This window comes from Gossypium hirsutum, chromosome D07 (assembly GCF_007990345.1).
Source record: "Gossypium hirsutum isolate 1008001.06 chromosome D07, Gossypium_hirsutum_v2.1, whole genome shotgun sequence".
NCBI classification, from domain to species: domain Eukaryota; kingdom Viridiplantae; phylum Streptophyta; class Magnoliopsida; order Malvales; family Malvaceae; genus Gossypium; species Gossypium hirsutum.
Window position 1 is genome coordinate 52672115 of NC_053443.1, and position 6246 is coordinate 52678360.

Below are 6246 nucleotides of genomic sequence, written 5' to 3' on the forward strand. Positions count from 1 at the left end.
AGGGCACAATCTTCTCGAGAATCGTGAATACTGAGTATTTTAAAAATTTACGAAACAAGATGATTTTAATGCTTTAATGAAACAAAATTTTTTAAAACAAATGTAGCGTGATGAATAGTAACGTGTAAAGTAAAAGATAATTGGTAATCCAAACACACACTAAGAAATAATGAACAAGCAATAGATAAATGTTAACAAGAATAGCAACAATAATTTTAATTCTATTATGCAAATATCAATATTAACAATTAAACATCAAATAAATTAATTAACAATTTTCTAAAAGATACACCAAGATAATGAAAAGAAAAATTATAATCAATATATCCTATATATAAAAGTTTTAAAATAAGTTACATACATGACTTCAAAACAGACTCGAAAAATATTGAATAATTAGTATTTGAAATAAACAATATACATTTATTAGTTTAACATGGATAATGTATATAAAAATATAATAGTAATGATACATATATACTAGCATACATAAAAAATAGAGTAGGTAAGGTAGACTAGTAAATTTTAAAAGAAGTAAATTTAATAAAAATTGGTTTAAAATAAACATGTTGACACCATTTTTTTGTTAAAACGGGGTCGACTTGGATTTTGAAAATAAAAACGAAAACAGGAGTCGCCACCAATCTTTTTTGATGAGGTGTGATCGGGTCACCTCGTAAAACGGTTGTTTTTAATAAACGATTTAGATTTATTAAAACAATGCATTTGGTCTGCGAAAATCAAAGAAATAGGTTCGGAAGTCGGTTACGTACGAGGAAGGATTAGCACCCTCGTAACGCCCAAAATTGGTACCTAGTTGATTACTTAATGTCTTGATGTCGAAAATTAAAAACTCGAAAAGAATTTAAAAAATACGATCCCTCTTTATATTGTGTTATTTTTAAAATTACTTGAATAAATCAAAATGGAAAATGCCTCCTTATCTCGAAGTAACAAGATGTCACATCCAGTAAGTTAGGACACGGCACCTCGTATTTTTTAGAGTAAGCTTGCATTTTATTTTCTTTAAACCTCATTTTTTTCAATTTTAAAAGGATATTCGATTATTTAGATTCAATGCGAGAAAAATCGAAACCCAGTAAGTTAGGGCACGACTTTCCCTAATTTCCAAATACAGAATATTGCCTTTATTATTTTGAAAGTTTAAAAGGATATTTGGCCATTTGGTCGAACGAAAAATCGAAACCCAGCACGTTAGGGCATGTTTTCTTGATTTTCCAAACGCAAAATATTGCCTTATTTTAAAATTATCCCTTTGAAGAATGGGTGAAAGTCGATGAAATATCTAAAAATAATACGCGTGTTTTTGATTATTCCTTAAAAGAAATCGTTGGAAAACTTTGAAAGGATCATACGTGGAAGGATCATACGTGGCTAACGATGATATAAAACATGAATAATAATTTATGAGCAAAATGTTATGTTAATGATTGACAATAATACGAAAGCAAATAAACAAATTATAACGTACCACACCACATTTTAATAAACAAATAAACGAAACAAAATAATTGAATAAACAAACAAACAAACAAACAAATAAACGAATAAATCGATTACATCACATACATCATTTTAATACATCAATGTTAATAATCCAAGTAAACGAAACGAAATAATAGAAGACAACTTTATAACTAAAGTCTAAAACAAGTAATTTATGAGATCAATTCGAAATGAATGATAAAAATACTCCAAACAAACAATATATGAAACCAAGAATGAATAATACTAACATAGTTTAAAATGAATAAATAAAATAAATAAACAAAAAGACACAAAACAATATCTTTTTCTTTATTATAAAATAAAAGATAAAAAAATTAAAAAAGGTTAAAGGACAATATATATATGGTGGTTTAAAAAGCAAATAATGTAAATAAAAAGTTTAAATAAATATTAGGTGGAACATTTAAAATAAATAATATATGTAAAACTTAAAATAAATAAAGAATAATAAATTAATTAAATGGAATAAGGATGAAATTGAAATCGGGCCCAAAATTCAGGGTTTAAATCGCAAATAAATAAAAGAGTGTGGTTCGAGACTGAATTGGGACGCGCCTAAAGCGTGAGAGACTTATCGGGAAATATTCCCCGGCCCTAAAACGCGGCATTTAACCGGGGGAGCTGCGCATGGTCCAAGGACCGAATTGAATAGGCAGCTAAAATTCGTGGCCAAAATCAAAAAGGAAAAAAATCAGATTGCATTATGCTATGAAAGCGGAGGGGCTAAACGTGCAATTAGCCCCTTCAAGCAAAAACACGCGGATCTGCTACTGGGTCGGGTCGCATGCGCTGGCCCAAAGGCAAAACAACATCGTTTTAGGGCTATGGTGGCAAGCCCTAAACGACGCCGTTTAAAGAGTGTATAAAGGCCCAAACCCCGTTTGGAGGCCGAGCTTTTTTGGCCCGAATACCAAGAGGAAGGACCTTTTGCCCCGCCTTTTAGTGTCGATTTCGGCAACGGAGAGGCCTCCGATGACACGGCCCAGGGGTGCCCCAGGTATTTTCTTCCTCTTTTCTCTATTCCATTATTATTATTAAAAAGATTTGTAAAAGAAATGAACAAAACAAAATACAAAGGAAAACAGAGAACGGAGAAACAAAAAGAAAAGAAACGATTAGATTTTTTTCAACCTTTAAAATCCTTATTCTCTTTTTGATTATCTGATGCGCTTTTTTTACAAAGAAAATTGAAGAAGCCTACAAGGGTGATATTCTAGGCTTTTATAGCCGATCCACGCAACTTCTTAATATCTATTTTTTGTCTATTTGCTATTTGTTTGCTCTATCATGTTTATTGCAGGTGGTGTCAGACACGTGAATGCCCGGTGATAGGTGAGCGGGCGGCGGCGGCGTGCGAGGCTACTGGAGGCAGGCCTAAGGGCGGCAGAAGATAGACCTAGGTGCGGCGCACCTAGGTTTTTTTTTGCTGAAAACTTGTTAAGGTTTATGGGCTTGTTGGGCTAGGGTTTATTTTTGTTTTGGGCCATAGGCTAGATTTGGGCTTGAGTTGTTGTTTGGGTTTAATTTGTTTTATTTGATATTGGTATTGGGCCCGGGTCAAAATTGGGCCCTACAGCTGCCCCTCTTTGCTTATTCTCGTGTAACGAGAATGAAGCAAAGACTTTAAAAGGGCTAATTTTGCCCGATCGTACCAAGTCTTGACTTTTGGGTGCTTCTCTTCTTCAAGTAGCCTTAGTCCAATCCACTGTGTCCTGTTGCTTTGATCCACTTCACGGCATCTTTAAAGAGATATGGCTTCAATCTACTCTGCTGCGACTTCATGGGGATGAGATTTGGTTTTAGTCTACTCTACTGTAACTTCAGGGAGATAAGACTTGTATCTTCAACCTGCTCCACTACTGCTTAGGGAGATAAGACTTGAGGCGATATGCTCCACTACTGCTTAGGGAGATAAGATCTGTGGTTCTGTCTGCTCCACTACTGCTTAGGGAGATAAGACTTGATGTGATCTGCTCCACTACTGCTTAGGGAGATAAGATTTATGGTTTCAATCTGCTTCACTGCAACTTTAGGGAGATAGGATTGATTTTTTTCTGTCTAATTAACTGCAATGTCGGGGAAGCAAGATTCGTTGTTGTAGCTTCAATCTGTTCCACTACACCGCCAGGAAAGTAAGATTCGCCGTTGCGGCTTCAATCTTTTAAATTGCAATATCAGGAAAGCAAGATTCGCCATCGTAGCTTTAATTTGCTCCACTGTACTGCCAGGGAAGTGAGATTTGCCGTTGTGGCTTCAATCTCTTTTAAATTGCAATATCAGGGAAGCAAGATTTGCCGTCGTAGCTTTAATCTGCTCCATTATACTGCCAGGGAAGTGAGATTTGCCGTTGTGGCTTCAATCTCTTTTAAATTGCAATGCCGGGGGACAAGATTCGTCGTTGTAGCTTCAATCTGATCCACTGCATCGCCTGGAAAGTAAGATTCGCCATTGCAGCTTCAATCTTTTAAATTGCAATATCAGGGAAGCAAGATTCACCGTCGTAGATTTAATTTGCTCCACTGTACTGCCAGGGAAGTGAGATTCGCCATTGTAGCTTCAATCTGCTCCATTGCACTGCCAGGGAAGGTAACTTCATTGATCTGTTCTCTGGGGAACATGACCTGTTGAATCCATTTCATGGACCTACTTATGCCTAGTGATTAGGATGCCATGATCAAAATGAATCAAATGCTCCTAACTAGATGTGTATGAATGATATTTGCATGAATGCAGAAATGTCGTGAGAAATGATCCTTCAATGTTCGAGTTGGTATTGCTCATTGTTTAATAAGGCTTTATTGCCAACACGTCAGAATGCTATCATGCTCAGCTGGTAACACTCTTCTCTTGTTTAACCGGACTTCCCTCACTGTAATCTTCAAAGTTTAATCCACTATAATCTTCAAGGTTCAGTCCACTGTAATTTAGGGACATAAAAATTTGAACCCTCTTCCTCCTGCTGAGTATAAGATCTGGCTCTTTCTCAATCCTCTCCCACTGCCATTCGGGGATACAGGATCTGAATCTCTTTGGTCTCCTACACCATTCTCAAGGTGTCGTACCAAATGTTTATGCACAATTGTATAACTTTCTCTTCTGAGAAACCTCTTCTTATCACCCGGTGATCATTGCTTGTTTGTTCATTGAAGCTTTGTCACCAACATGACATTTTGTCATTTTGTTCAATCCATGTTTGGACAACAAAATCCGAAGGGATAGTCTTAATTTAGACTCCCTTCTTAGACATTTCAACCTTTAAACCTGGTCTGTTCTAAACAATAGTCCTGTTTCAGGTTCCTGTATTATTTAGAAACTTCCAGAATAATACGCAAAACTCCTTTTGCTTGAATATTAACAGTCCAGTAATTGTTATTTCAATGGAAAATGCTTGAAAAAGATTATCAAAATGGACAAGATGAAATTTTGCTGAGAGCAAAGCTCGAAATGAATGAATCAATCGGGATAGCAAATTTTGCTAGAATACAAAATGAGAATAAATTAATGAAGATGGTGTATTTTGTCAAAAATACAAAAAATGAATAAAATGGAAACAGGTGCCCCAGATATTGTAGTATGAGCTTCTCTGCCCCAAACTTCTTGAGGACCCTTTTGAACTTGATATGTGTTTAGAAGTCCTAGAAGACTTTGTTGATGCCCCAAGATGTAGCATCTCTCCTTTCTTATTAATTTGGAGAAGACAGACTACTACATGCCCCACCTTCAATCAAAATTTGAACTACCCATTCCTGGGTTTTCAATTCAAAACCCCTTTGGTCTCAAGGCGCCCTTTGCGGATTTTCACCTTGGCCTCTCCTCTCATTTTCTTTTCTTTTCTTTTTCGTTTCTTTTTTCAAGTGAACTATTTATTGCTTGAATCAAAATTCTCAAGATTAGGCAGGTTCTTGCCGTCTGTCTCGGTCAATACTGACGTTCTCCTAGATAAGGCATTCCATATAAGGTCCTTCCCAGTTTAGCATTCATTTTCTTTTGAAATCCTTTTGTATGAGAATGATCTTATTTGATATCAGGTCCCCCTCATGGAATTCTCTGGGGCAAACTTTTTTTGGTGAGCTCGCATCATTCGCTTTTGGTACGTTTGACCATGACGGATAGCTTTCAACCCTTTCTAATCAATCAAATTTAACTGATCATATCGGGCCTGGATTATTTCTACTTCATCCAACTTCAGCTCTGACAAGAATCGAAGGGTTGGAATATCAACTTCGATGGGTAAAACTGCCTCTATTCCATATACTAATGAGAAATGAGCTGCCCTAGTAGAGTTTTTTGTTTTTTTGTTTTTTATTTTCTTATTTTTTGTTTTTGTTTTTCTGCTTTTTACTTTTTTGCCTTCTTTTTTTTTCCTCCACTATACTGTTCATTTTGGAGCGACATGGTGTTAATCTTGAACAGACTGCAAACTTCTAATGTCGTGCCGTTGTTCAAATTTAATACATGGTCTAATATGATCCTTTTTTGGCATTCTATACTGACATATGATTTTCAAGAATTTGCTAACTGCTGCCTTCGTGACAATGGCATATGAAGCAGCTTCCACCCACCTAGTAAAGTAATAGATGGCCACAGATGAATCGATGACAGTCAGAAGTTTTTGGTGAGATTGGCTCACTGACATCTGTGCCCCGCATAGAGAAAGGCCATGACTTCCATAGATTCTTTGTAAGGTAGGGTCTTGTTCTACCAACCTTAACAAAT

General features: G+C 35.9%; 1 pseudogene; it reads left to right on the plus strand.

Moving 5' to 3' along the window:
• LOC107956247 (phenylalanine N-monooxygenase CYP79D16-like) overlaps positions 1 to 2924 on the plus strand; it is a 31253-nt pseudogene extending 28329 nt beyond the window's left edge.
• Positions 2925 to 6246: the final 3322 nt, after the last annotated feature.